Source organism: Entelurus aequoreus, linkage group LG05 (assembly GCF_033978785.1).
Source record: "Entelurus aequoreus isolate RoL-2023_Sb linkage group LG05, RoL_Eaeq_v1.1, whole genome shotgun sequence".
NCBI lineage: Eukaryota > Metazoa > Chordata > Actinopteri > Syngnathiformes > Syngnathidae > Entelurus > Entelurus aequoreus.
In genome coordinates this window covers 50,069,322-50,082,002 of record NC_084735.1, presented here as the reverse complement: position 1 = coordinate 50,082,002, position 12,681 = coordinate 50,069,322, and the positions used below count along the sequence as shown (strand labels likewise).

At 42.9% G+C, this 12,681-nt stretch overlaps 1 protein-coding gene across 2 annotated transcripts in view; it reads right to left on the bottom strand.

The window, feature by feature from the left end:
- Positions 1-12,681, bottom strand: part of esama (endothelial cell adhesion molecule a) — a 194,489-nt gene that overhangs the window by 134,051 nt on the left and 47,757 nt on the right. The gene's annotated exons all lie outside the window — the stretch shown is intronic.

The window sequence follows — 12,681 nt, the reverse complement described above, 5'->3', positions numbered from 1 at the left end:
TTATGTGGGTTTATTCTTAGGCAGTTTCATTAACGTCCTCCCAGCGCGGTAACAACGCACAACAGCAGTCACGTTTTCGTCTACCGTAAAGCAGTTTGTCTGCCGTAAACAGCAATGTTGTGACACTCTTAAACAGGACAATACTGCCATCTACTGGATAGCCTCCGGAACACTGAAATTCAAGTATTTATTTTATTTATATGTATAATAAAATAAATATATATAGCCAGAATTCACTGAAAGTCAAGTATTTCATACATATAAATATATATATATATATATATATATATATATATATATATATATATATATATATATATATATATATATATATATATATATATATATATATATATATATATATATATATATATATATATATATATATATATATATATATATATATATATATATATACTCCTCTCTGAGCTGCCACCTTACCGTGGTAGAGGAGTTTGCGTGTCTCAATGATCCTAGGAGCTATGTTGTCCGGGGGCTTCCATGCCCCCTGGTAGGGTCTCCCAAGACAAACAGGTCCTAGGTGAGGGATCAGACAAAGAGCAGCTCGAAGACTTCTATGGAAATACAAGAACCGAGACTCAGATTTCCCTCGCCCGGACGCGGGTCACCGGGGCCCCCCTCTGGAGCCAGGCCCGGAGTTGGGGCACGACGGCGAGCGCCTGGTGGCCGGGCCTGTCCCCATGGGGCCCGGCCGGGCACAGCCCGAAGAGGCAACGTGGGTCCCCCCTCCAATGGGCTCACCACCCATAGCAGGGGCCATAGAGGTCGGGTGCAATGTGAGCTGGGCGGCAGCCGAAGGCAGGGCACTTGGCGGTCCGATCCTCGGCTACAGAAGCTAGCTCTTGGGACGTGGAACGTCACCTCGCTGGGGGGGAAGGAGCCTGAGCTAGTGCGCGAGGTGGAGAAGTTCCGGCTAGACATAGTCGGACTCACTTCGACGCACAGCAAGGGCTCTGGAACCAGTTCTCTCGAGAGGGGATGGACTCTCTTCCACTCTGGCGTTGCCGGCAGTGAGAGGCGACGGGCTGGGGTGGCAATTCTTGTTGCCCCCCCGCTCAGAACCTGCATGTTGGAGTTCAACCCGGTGGACGAGAGGGTAGCTTCCCTCCGCCTTCGGGTGGGGGGACGGGTCCTGACTGTTGTTTGCGCTTACGCGCCAAGCAGCAGCTCAGAGTACCCACCCTTTTTGGATTCACTCGAGGGAGTACTTGAGGGTGCTCCCCCGGGTGATTCCCTCGTTCTACTGGGGGACTTCAACGCTCATATTGGCAACGACAGTGAAACCTTGAGAGGCGTGATTGGTAAGAATGGCCGCCCGGATCTGAACCCGAGTGGTGTGTTGTTATTGGACTTTTGTGCCCGTCACGGATTGTCCATAACGAACACCATGTTCAAGCATAAGGGTGTCCATATGTGCACTTGGCACCAGGACACCCTGGGCCGCAGTTCCATGATCGACTTTGTAGTTGTGTCATCGGATTTGCGGCCTCATGTTTTGGACACTCGGGTGAAGAGAGGGGCGGAGCTTTCTACCGATCACCACCTGGTGGTGAGTTGGCTGCGATGGTGGGGGAGGATGCCGGACAGACCTGGCAGGCCCAAACGCATTGTGAGGGTTTGCTGGGAACGTCTGGCAGAGTCTCCTGTCAGAGAGAGTTTCAATTCCCACCTCCGGAAGAACTTTGAACATGTCGCGAGGGAGGTGCTGGACATTGAGTCCGAGTGGACCATGTTCCGCACCTCTATTGTCGAGGCGGCTGATTGGAGCTGTGGCCGCAAGGTAGTTGGTGCCTGTCGTGGCGGTAATCCTAGAACCCGTTGGTGGACACCGGCGGTGAGGGATGCCGTCAAGCTGAAGAAGGAGTCCTATCGGGTTCTTTTGGCTCATAGGACTCCTGAGGCAGCGGACAGGTACCGACAGGCCAAGCGGTGTGCGGCTTCAGCGGTCGCGGAGGCAAAAACTCGGACATGGGAGGAGTTCGGGGAAGCCATGGAAAACGACTTCCGGACGGCTTCGAAGCGATTCTGGACCACCATCCGCCGCCTCAGGAAGGGGAAGCAGTGCACTATCAACACCGTGTATAGTGAGGATGGTGTTCTGCTGACCTCGACTGCGGATGTTGTGGATCGGTGGAGGGACTACTTCGAAGACCTCCTCAATCCCACCAACATGTCTTCCTATGAGGAAGCAGTCCCTGGGGAATCTGTGGTGGGCTCTCCTATTTCTGGGGCTGAGGTTTCTGAGGTAGTTAAAAAGCTCCTCGGTGGCAGGGCCCCGGGGGTGGATGAGATCCGCCCGGAGTTCCTTAAGGCTCTGGATGCTGTGGGGCTGTCTTGGTTGACAAGACTCTGCAGCATCGCGTGGACATCGGGGGCGGTACCTCTGGATTGGCAGACCGGGGTGGTGGTTCCTCTCTTTAAAAAGGGGAACCGGAGGGTGTGTTCTAACTATCGGGGATCACACTCCTCAGCCCTTCCGGTAAGGTCTATTCAGGTGTACTGGAGAGGAGGCTACGTCGGATAGTCGAACCTCGGATTCAGGAGGAACAGTGTGGTTTTCGTCCTGGTCGTGGAACTGTGGACCAGCTCTATACTCTCGGCAGGGTCCTTGAGGGTGCATGGGAGTTTGCCCAACCAGTCTACATGTGCTTTGTGGACTTGGAAAAGGCATTCGACCGTGTCCCTCGGGAAGTCCTGTGGGGAGTGCTCAGAGAGTGTGGGGTATCGGACTGTCTGATTGTGGCGGGCCGCTCCCTGTATGATCAGTGTCAGAGCATGGTCCGCATTGCCGGCAGTAAGTCGGACACGTTTCCAGTGAGGGTTGGACTCCGCCAAGGCTGCCCTTTGTCACCGATTCTGTTCATAACTTTTATGGACAGAATTTCTAGGCGCAGTCAAGGCGTTGAGGGGATCCGGTTTAGTGGCTGCGGGATTAGGTCTCTGCTTTTTGCAGATGATGTGGTCCTGATGGCTTCATCTGGCCAGGATCTTCAGCACTCACTGGATCGGTTCGCAGCTGAGTGTGAAGCGACTGGGATGAGAATCAGCACCTCCAAGTCCGAGTCCATGGTTCTCGCCCGGAAAAGGGTGGAGTGCCATCTCCGGGTTGGGGAGGAGATCTTGCCCCAAGTGGAGGAGTTCAAGTACCTCGGAGTCTTGTTCACGAGTGAGGGAAGAGTGGTTCGTGAGATCGACAGGCGGATCGGTGCGGCGTCTTCAGTAATGCGGGCGCTGTATCGGTCCGTTGTGGTGAAGAAGGAGCTGAGCCGCAAGGCAAAGCTTTCAATTTACCGGTCGATCTACGTTCCCATCCTCACCTATGGTCATGAGCTTTGGGTTATGACCGAAAGGACAAGATCACGGGTACAAGCGGCCGAAATGAGTTTCCTCCGCCGGGTGGCGGGTCTCTCCCTTAGAGATAGGGTGAGAAGCTCTGTCATCCGGGAGGAGCTCAAAGTAAAGCCACTGCTCCTCCACATCGAGAGGAGCCAGATGAGGTGGTTCGGGCATCTGGTCAGGATGCCACCCGAACGCCTCCCTAGGGAGGTGTTTAGGGCACGTCCGACCGGTAGGAGGCCACGGGGAAGACCCAGGACACGTTGGGAAGACTATGTCTCCCGGCTGGCCTGGGAACGCCTCGGGATCCCCCGGGAAGAGCTAGACGAAGTGGTTGGGGAGAGGGAAGTCTGGGCTTCCCTGCTTAGGCTGCTGCCCCCGCGACCCGACCTCGGATAAGCGGAAGAAGATGGATGGATGGATGGATATATATATATATATATATATATATATATATATATATATATATATATATATATATATATATATATATATATACATATATATATATATATATATATATATATATATATATATATATATATATATATGAAATATATATGTAATACTCGAGTTTGGTGAATTCTAGCTGTAAATATACTCCTCCCCTCTTAACCACGCCCTCCAACCACGCCCCCCGCCCCACCCCCGACCACGCCCTACCCCACCCCCCACCTCCCGGAATCGGAGGTCTCAAGGTTGGCAAGTATGGGTTAGGAGCACTTCACTTGGGGTGACCACAGGCATCAACAGAGTCTAGTCACCATGGAAAAGCAACAAGTATCTCTTCTGGAGAAAATATAGACAAACATAAACTGGCCTTCAGCCACACTGTGGCATCAGTGCCACTGGAGCAAGCTGGGACCTCAGTAAAAAGCAAATGATTTATGCCAAACTAGAACAAATGTATCTTTGCAGGTAGATACCTTAAGATTATGTGGCGTTTGGTGATCATACTCTGACAGACACTATGGGCCTGATCTACTAAGATCCAAACACCACACGCTAAACAGCGTGTGCAATCGAAAAAACTTGTGTACTATTATTGGGAATGTTGCGTGTAATCTACTGTGGTTAAACTGCGTGTACAATTGATAACTGGTGCAGACGGCCTTATTTAAATAAGGCTTTTGCGTGTACTATGCGGATTTCACAATTGATACTCATTTACTGCACATTCATGTTATCATGCTCCTACCTGTGGTGTTTTGCTATGTTTTGAAACATGCAGAAGACATCTACTGTGTGTACCGTTTTCCCTTGGCATTTTAAAAGCAGTCCTGCAGTGCATCTACAATGGGACCCACTTTTTTAGTGTGCCGAAAGTACGCTCATGGGAAACGCTGGCACTACCAGCGAGTGTGCACTGGATTGTTGCAGATGCAAGCAAATGCATATTGCAAGATTGTTTTTTTAATGTCTATGAAAAAACTAACATACCATAATTTCCGGACTATAAGCCGCACCTGACTATAAGCCGCACCAGCTAAATTCAGGGGAAAATACAGATTGCTCCATATATAAGCCGCACCCAAATATAAGCCGCAGGGTTTTGATGTGTAACTACCGTAGTATATAGGGGTTCCTGCTACCACGGAGGGGATTGTCGGGACAGAGATGACTGTTTGGGAACGCAAAGCGTCCCATTTATTAACAATAAATCTTTCAATCATTCAATCAAACTTTCACATCTTTGACATGGCGAACAGCATTCGTGCAGAGTACAAATAATACAACGATGCAAAGTAATACAAAGTGCTCGCCTGTACGTTATCAAAATAACCAGCCTACCGGTATATGAAAAGTCAGTCTTTAATCATTGTGTCATCGTCTTCCTCCTGCGTACTAAAACCACCGAAATCCTCTTCGTCGGTGTCGGAGAAGAACAGGCCGTAAATAAGCCGCACCCTTGTATAAGCCGCAGGGACCAGAACAAGGGGAAAAAGTAGCGGCTTATAGTCCGGAAATTACGGTAATTGAAAAAAACAACAGCACACACCAAAACGTATCAATTTGTTTTAATAAACTCCTTTAGTCATCCAGCAGCTATAAAATCACAATGGGCCCCATTCAGCAATAAGTTCCTAACTTTTCCTCTTATCTTTCTTCCTAAGTGGTTTCCTAAGAGGAGTCCATTCAAATTCATGGCGTGTTCTTAAACGGCAACATTTTTCCCCACCTGCTGTTCTTAAGTTGCTGAATACCAAATGGTTAGCGTGTGCGTGGCTATCATAATTTGCATATAAACACGCCCTTATTTCCCCAATATGCATATGTAAACACCCTTAATTCCGTAATTTGCATAGGTAAACGCTCTTAATTCCCCATATAAGGGCACAATTCCGGCGGAAAAGCCAAACATCAGACACACGGAGAAAACACAAACAGATTACAGAAGAGAAATTTGTATTATCCCGCAGGTGAAATACTAAATGTCAAAACATAAGTTTAAGAAAGGGGGGACTGCTGAGGTAGCCCCGAAGCGGAAGAAAAACTGGTCGAGTTCAGAAATGGAGGTTCTACTGCAGGAAGGGGAGAAACACAAAGTAGTGATCCTCAGCAGTGCAAACTCAGGGTTTAAGGGCACATATAAAGCTAAGATCTGGGGCACTATAACCGATGCAGAAAACATGGTGTCAAGCGGCGAGGTCCGCACAGTTGAGGACATTAAAAAGAAATGGTGTGTGCGTGGTATTTTGAAATGTCTATATATTGCTCATTTTGCTATGTCTGTCAGTCTGTCTGTCTGTCTTATCTATATCTATCTATCTATCTATCTATCTATCTATCTATCTATCTATCTATCTATCTATCTATCTATCTATCTATCTATCTATCTATCTATCTATCTATCTATCTATCTATCTATCTATCTATCTATCTATCCATCTATCTATCCATCTATCTATCTATCTATCTATCTATCTATCTATCTATCTATCTATCTATCTATCTATCTATCTATCTATCTATCTATCTATCTATCTATCTATCTATCTATGGTATTAATTAAACATTAAACAACGGAAGTAAGGGAACTTGTCACACTTAAGAACAAACAGGCCACCCTAAGAGTGCTCCGGAGCACTCGGAGATTTTGTTCTTACCTACGAACAAATCCCAGCTAAGAAAACATTGGTGAATACAAAAATCTCCTTAAAAACTTCGTAAGTGGGCTTTAGAACAAAATTTGTTCTTAATAACGGTTGCTGAATGTGACCCAATATGTCTAATATTTAGATTTTTGATAGTCCAAATATGTTGACAAGTACACGTAGGACGAAGCTGTAAGCACAATGACCTCCTTTCTCACAGCCATTTGTGCGCAACTGCCAGTTTGCACGTCTTTCAAGACACAACACAGCGGCCGCAGAAAAGTTCATTTTTTATTTTTTAGTTAAGAGACGCAATCCGCTGCGCACAACCTTAGCAGATCAGCTTTGTGTGTGCTTTCAAGTTTGCATGTGTTTTAATACACGCAAACCTTTAGTAGATCAGGCCCTATGTGCAGCAAGTATCACAAGCACAACAACACACAAAGCACTGTCAGCGACAGTGACAAATGGCAAACTTCACACATGGAGCCATCTCAAATCACAGTCGACACCTTTATGTCATACGGCATATAAATGTGTGACATATTCTCACAAGCATGGAACTCAGTTAAAGTTAACTACATTAATTCACAGATAGTGATATGGTCAACAACCAACATTAGGGTCTCTGTCTGTGTGCCACGGGTGTTTTAAATGTGTCAACTATTTAACGATTCGATTTGGAGTGGTCTGATTCGACTATCAACCTCGCAGTCAATCTAACAATCCCCTTCATCATGCTTTTTTACATTTCTTGAGACCATTAATTTGAGACCAAGACAACACCCAACAATTGATTAACTGTACCTCATCATTGTGAGGCTTCAAACAGGATGTTCTCAGTGGGAAGTGTCCACTGAGCATTTGTACGTTATCAGCAAAGAGACAGAACAAGTCAATACTGTATGTCTTTCTGAGAATGCAAAAAAAAAAGTTGTTAGAGAATAGTTCATTGTGCAAGAAGTACAAAAACGTTTGGACAGTTGGACATTTCTATTAGGGCTGAAACTAACGACCCCACTAGTCAACGATTGTCTTGACGATTAGTCAATTAAAGAGATTATGCGCAAACCTATTCAATAGCTCTAATTTAGCCGTCTGGGGTGGTGTGGCTCAGATGGTAGAGCGTCAGTCCAACAACTTCAGGGTTCCTGGTATGAATCCAGCTTCCGCCATCCTAGACACGGCCGTTGTGTCCTTTGGGGGGACACTTCACCCACCTAGCTCCCAGTGGCGTCCACACTGGTGTATGAATGCGAATGAATGTTTGGTGGGGGTCAGAGAGGCCGTAAGCGCAAATCGGCAGCCACGTTTCTGTCAGTCTACCCCAGGGCAGCTGTGGCTACAAATGTAGCTTAATACCATCATGTGTGAATGTGGAGTGAATGAATGATGAGTTCTCAGTTCTCACTTGCTTCAAGTGTCTAGAAAAGCGCTATATAAATCTAATCCATTAATATAATTATTATAATTATTATTATTATTTGCTTAAGATATGTTTTGCATGTGTTAACTAACAAAGATGACTAATTCATTCAGAAATATGTATTTATACTGTAACTGTGCTGCTCATTAGGCGGTTACAAAATAACTACTGTAGTAAACTTGTGTCCATTTAAAAGCAAGGACAGGCCCAGTGCCGAAAAAAAAAAGTTAAAAAATAAAAATAAAAACAGTAAAAAAAAAACAGACATTACAAACACCAACACTATCTAACTTCCCTTATAAAAAGCATTTTGTGAGGATGCGTTTAAAACGCTGCACACAGATATGATATTGATTAACTCCTGGCATTTTTAACAATCTAATAGACTTAATTAATACTGAACATTTCAGCTATATCTAATATATTGTATATTTATGATGTCACTGCCATGGTGCCTCATGTTCGTGTGTACGTGTGTGTGTGTGATTGACTTTTATTGTACCAAAGCTGCTTCACACCTGAAGTTCTTGACAGATATAAAAATACTTGAATTGATATAGACAAAATTTAGCTGGCAGACTATGGATACAATAATAGTAAATCTATTTTTTTACACAACTTTGCCTCACTCTTGTTAGCTAGCTTGTTAGTAACTAATTATCTTACCGAGTTGAGACAGCATACTCCAGATGTCCGACATCATGCCTCCGCTTTAAATGTACTGCCATAAAAAACAAGGTCCGCTTTGCAAAATGAGCAAGGTATTCATGACTTAAGATATGATATCATGACAAGATAAATGTGAAATGTTCCCACTACAAGTTTTTACTTGCGATGCTGGGCGTGCTGGCTTGCTTCCATCTGGAAAAAAACGAGTGGTGATGTCACCGACTATTATTGACATATGAATTTGTCGGCGACAAATTTTATTGGCGATATTTGGCGATATTTTTTGACAATGTCGAAAAATCGTTGCACCCCTAATTTAAACTTCACCCCCAAATTACGGCTGCACCAAATTTCTTGAATCGATTAATCTATTGATTATATTATTTCCCAGATTAATCGATTAATCTGCTGATTTAATATCTTCAAGTATATAACTGTTTTTAGTGTAGTGTTACAACACATTTTACAAATGAAATCCTCAAACAATTTTTTTGTATGTAGAAACTTTAAATTAATGTTGTTTGGTCGGGGATACAAAAGAAAATTACTAAAAAAGTTGTTTTACTTCCTCCGCCATCATGGAGAATCGCCCTTGAAGCCTTTTTTGCTCATGCATTACAGTGTGCTGCTGTGAAATGTCACTTCTAATTTGCAGTTTACAGCGCACCTCAAAAGGCAGATTTTCTACAGTGGTATCTAAGGGTGTTCTGATCAGTGCTTTAAGCTGCCAATTCAGATACCGATCATCCATAAGTGAGATCAGCTCATGCCATCACATACCGTATTTTTCGGACTATAAGTCGCTCCGCAGTATAAGTCGCACCGGCGGAAAATGCACAATAAAGAAGGAAAAAAACATATATACGGTTTTTGTTTGTGATGAAAGCGCTACTAAGTGACCATTGCAGCTGCACAGAGCAAAAATACACCTCTTTAGTTCCCCAGGTTTGGTGGCTTGTCTTGCAGGCGGATGGAGGCGCTTATGACAGACACAGCTGGATATCTGTCACCTCCTACCCTTTCATAATACGGAATTTTGGATGTTTGCGATAGGGAATATGGTGTGATGGACAGCTTTAGTTTCTGTGGGAGGAAAAGAAAAGCAAATGTAATGACATGAACCTTGAGCAAGGCACACCATGGAGTTACTTTTTTGTATTAATAAAGTATGCTGATTTTTACAGACATGATCAGAGTCACGAGTAAGCTGGAGCCTATCCCAGCTGACTTTGGGTGAGAAATGGAGTAAACGCTGGACTAGGTCGCCTGCCATTTGCAGGGCACTATACACCGTATTTTTCGGACTATAAGTCGCCCCGGAGTATAAGTCGCACCGGCCGAAAATGCATAATAACGAAGGAAAAAAAAACATATATAAGTCGCACTGGAGTGTAAGTCGCATTTTTGGGGGAAATTTATTTGATAAAATCCAACACCAAGAATAGACATTTGAAAGGCAATTTAAAATAAATAAAGAATAGTGAACAACGGGCTGAATAAGTGTATGCCATATGACACAGTGGAGTGTTTTAAGTCTCGTCTTAAGACCCACTTGTATTCTTTGGCTTTTAACACTACGTGAGTTGTGTGGTCTTCTGTCCTCTGTGTTTTTTATAAATTTTGATGTCTATTTTACTGTTTTAATTGGTTTTACCCTTTAAAATCGTTTTTAATCATATTTATTTTTTATATTGTTTTTGTATTGGTTTTCTATTCATTTATTCTTTGTTTTTATTCAGTCATTGGTGTAGCATAATATTGTTTTTAATATTGTTTTTAACATGGCTGTGCAGCACTTTGGAAACATTCTTGTTGTGTAAATGTGCTATATAAATAAAGTGGATTGGATTGGATTGATATGACGCACAAATAACCAACTAAAAACGTGCCTGGTATGTTAACGCAACACATCATGGCAAGAGTCATTCAAATAACTATAACATATAGAACATGCTATATGTTTACCAAACAATCTGTCACTCCCGATCGCTAAATCCGATGAAATCTTCCTCCCCGGTGTCGCCTCTGGTATGTCCTTTCTTTCTGCTGCTCGATTGCCGTTCTCTGCTGCATATTTCACTACGTCCAGTTTGTAATCTGCAGTACATGATTTCCTTTTCGGTGCCATTTTTGTTCAGTCCTTCTCAGTTTTTATAAGCTACCACCAATGTTGATGTGATCCATTTTAATAGCTGCGGCAGTAGCGTATAGCAGTTAGCATCCCATGACCCACAATGCACTTCTGCCATGACCCTACCCCGCCGAATTCTTATTGGTTGACGTGTGAGTGACAATTGCTGACGTGTGTGTGTGACGATTGCTGCCATTTGCTTCGTCTCTTACACGAATGAGATAAATAATATTATTTGATATTTTACGGTAATGTGTTAAAAATTTCACACATAAATCGTTCCGGAGTATATGTCGCACCCACGGCCAAACTATGAAAAAAACTGCGACTTATAATCCGAAAAATACGGTATATTACCTGTAGTATGAGAGTTATTAACTATATGAACTGAAAATGAATTACTAATGCACCTTACTTTTTGAAAAAATAAAGTAATAGTGGGTCACACTACAAATTTGAGTGTCGATTCAATACTATGCAGTTACAGTGGCAGTAATGGCCATATTAATACTGACAACAATACATTGTACTTTAAACTATTTAGAATCACTAAATGATTTTGCTTTTTAAATGTTTTAATCACAATTATAATCAGCAGAAAAACACATGAAGGCATTGAAACAATATTAACTAAATATTCAAACGATCTTATTATTGTTTTTTATTTCATACAATTGCTTAGGCAATACATAGTCAAAATCTACCTGTCTTCAGGGACTTATTCCCTGAATTTTTAAACTATCAAAAATTAGAGAAAAAAAAATCAGGAATCAAGAATTAACTGCTAATACCGATGGTATCAACAACATCGATTTATGGATCGTTCCACTCCATTTTGTGATCGCTTGGCATACGGTAGACAGCAATAGAGGCAATTGTTGTTCTCTCTTTGATATTATCCTCTGTCTATACATGTTCATTTCATCTTAATATCAGCTTACTTTCTGTAGTAACACGCTTCCATCGACACTTTACTAAGCACGTATTTCTTCTGTTGTTTCAAGCTACCTTAGCTTTAGCATGTTTACTGGTCGTCTGCTGCTCTCTTGCTCAAAATGTCACATTTTTAGCCTTCTTCTCCATTTCCACATTGGCAATAATATTTGTAAGACATATAGCTTATTTGCCGCAATGGAGGTGATATTAACTTATAGAGGGACTGCTGTGCATTGAGTACGGACATACACAAACAGTTAGCAGTAGCTTTGTCTCTCAAACAAAGGACCAAGTTGCAAGGTATGAGCCACAAGTGATCTTTTTTTGTGATCAGCATTGAAAGGCAGTGATTGGCATCTGGCAATCAAAAAACTGTTTCAACAGGTTTTGGCCAATAATGATCGGCGGCTGATCGATTGGAGCACTGCATGCTTGGCCATAATTTTGTGACGAATCAACGCAAGGTACATGATGTCGACCTATATATGTTATAGAATGACGTCAACTAAGTCGACAAATCGTCTCAGCCCTAACCCAAATTTGGCCTAAAAGACAAATATCCCAGTCTATAAAAGTTGTGTTTATTTACATGTTGCCACCCACAGTTTTATTACCAACATGTAGTAGTTGTACTGTCTAAATTTAATATTCATTTTGGATGTTGCATATTGGTCCGATATAAGGCAAAAGACAAGTCTCTGATCATATCAGCTTGCATCTAAACTCTCTAATATAAGCACTCTGATACAAGCAGTCCTGCAGCGCGTTAAATTGTGCAAAGCTGGACAGCCAGTTAACATCTAAATGTCCTCCAAAAAGCATACAAGGTTGGTCTTTTCTTGTATTTTAGTGAAATCATTTACAAAAAGTAAACAGGGGAGGCTCTACTAGGAGCGAGCAGTAACACAACAGCTAATCACACAATAGCACACAAGCTAGATATACGCAATAAGTGTCCTTAATTGAACACAATTACAGTCTAAAACACAACAATTGTCAATAAATAACAAATAATTATAGTTACATAATACAGATACAAAGTCAGACGCGTATTAGAAAGTATGAAG